The sequence below is a fragment of the Mastomys coucha genome, chromosome X (genome assembly GCF_008632895.1).
Source record: "Mastomys coucha isolate ucsf_1 chromosome X, UCSF_Mcou_1, whole genome shotgun sequence".
NCBI classification, from domain to species: domain Eukaryota; kingdom Metazoa; phylum Chordata; class Mammalia; order Rodentia; family Muridae; genus Mastomys; species Mastomys coucha.
The window spans coordinates 60,328,630-60,330,506 of NC_045030.1; the positions used below are offsets into that span (position 1 = coordinate 60,328,630).

At 36.8% G+C, this 1,877-nt stretch overlaps 1 protein-coding gene across 1 annotated transcript in view; it reads left to right on the top strand.

Moving 5' to 3' along the window:
- The first annotated feature begins 277 nt into the window (after positions 1-277).
- Slc9a6 (solute carrier family 9 member A6) overlaps positions 278-1,877 on the top strand; it is a 36,089-nt gene continuing 34,489 nt past the window's right edge. Inside the window, exon 1 of the mRNA XM_031361144.1 lies at positions 278-301. The gene's annotated coding sequence lies outside the window, so the exon portion shown is untranslated. The remainder of the gene's footprint in view (positions 302-1,877) is intronic.

A 1,877-nucleotide genomic window follows, 5' to 3' on the forward strand; every position in this document is an offset into this window, starting at 1 on the left:
TAAGATGGTGTTAGAAAGGACGAAATGATTGCTTAAATAACGTCTAGCAGCTGTTGAGGACACATGCTGTGTCTGTGGTATCTAAGTATTTCTCTGACTCTCTCTGTTAGTGACTGTCCTTGCCATCTTCCATGAGCTTCAAGTTGATGTTGAACTCTACGCTCTTCTCTTCGGGGAGAGTGTTCTCAATGACGCGGTTGCCATAGTGCTGTCCTCGTGAGTATGCATCTCATTCTATACTGAACACTCCATGCAAGGGCACTAGGTCCTGCAATGACGCGGTTGCCATAGTGCTGTCCTCGTGAGTGTGTATCCCATTCTATACTGAACACTCCATGCAAGGGCACTAGGTCCTGAAGTCAGTTGGTGAATAAAGTACATTATGGATAGAAATATTTCAAAAAATGAGTCTTTTCCCCTGCCTGACAGGAGCATATAATTGATGGATAAATTGGAAAATGAAAGAAAAATTATATTCCTGTCATATAAAAATAGTTCCTGTAAAATGTCCAGGAGAGATCCTTCTATGTGTTTCTGTTTGTGATATATTTATATAATAGTCATTTTAATGTCTTTAATTTTATAATCTATTTAACATTATAACATGAATATATTTTTATTTAGTCTTAAGTTTTGAATTCAAAATTACACAAAAAGGTTTGTGTAGAAATTCTGTTCTTATCCTAGTACTTGATTCCTAGCTCCTTAGAGCTGTTTAGTAAAAAGTTACTTTTTTATCTTTGTATTTCTTAAAATCTAACCACAGACATAAATATATATTTTTTGGCCCTCATTTCTGTTTTTGTTTTTAATGTTTGGTAGTTTTTCAGAGTAAACCTATTACAGCGTTGTGCATGCTAGGCAAGTGCCCTAGCACTGAGCTCCATTCCCAGCTACTCAATTCTTAGATGGAAAGTACCTTACTGTATTGTGTATGAGATCATGGGTACATTCCGGCTGTGTTTTCATATCAAAGGCAGTCTTAGGTACCGCAGCTTTGCAGGACTCCCACTTTACTTCTTTGTTCTCTCAGTCTCTTGCTGGTGGCTATTTAAAGAACTTTCAGTCCTTTGTTATCGGAAAGGAAGTTGCAATATTTGATGTAGAGCTGTCTTCATTTTGCACAGGCATAGGTATGTGGAGTGACTGAGATTTGTGGTTGGCTTAAAAGATAAGTGCAAATTTTAGTTTTGTTTATTATTGGCAAATTGCCAGTCAAAGGATTGTATCGCTTTATACTTCAGCCACCATAATATAAGAGTATCTCTTTCCTTAGAGCCCCCCAGTACATTACCTGCCCAGCTTTTTGAGAAAACATATTAAAGTTGAATTCATATTTCTCTTATTTACCATAATCATCTGAGAAACATTTTTATCTTAGATGTGTTGAATATACTTTGAGGATAATTGTTGAATGAGTAATGCATTTTATGTAATAATAGAAATTGCTGTACGTATTATTACAAGGCATTTGCGGGTGGAAGAGCTTCTGCATCCCAGAGGAACTCACTCACTTTAACTAAGAACATATGCAGTTATGCGGGCCTCCGCCTTCATCTTGTACTAGAACTTGTTGTGAGTAGGAAGAAAAAGCCCTTCACATTTTCTCATTATTTAATTTCTCTCCTTAACTTCTACTTTGTCAGCTATACAAGAGTTGTGAGTCACAGACTCTGCTTTGTACAGCCTGACTACTACTGTTGCCATACTAGACACTGAGACATTACTCTTTTGGAGATATAACGCTAACCCCTTCTATGAGGTGGATGGCACTGGGTTAAAGGGCTATGGAGAAGGGTTGCTGCCTTCCCTGCCATGTTTATTGCCAGAAATTTTTTTTTGTTTTGTTTTTTGTTTTTTTGTTTTTTTTTTTGTTT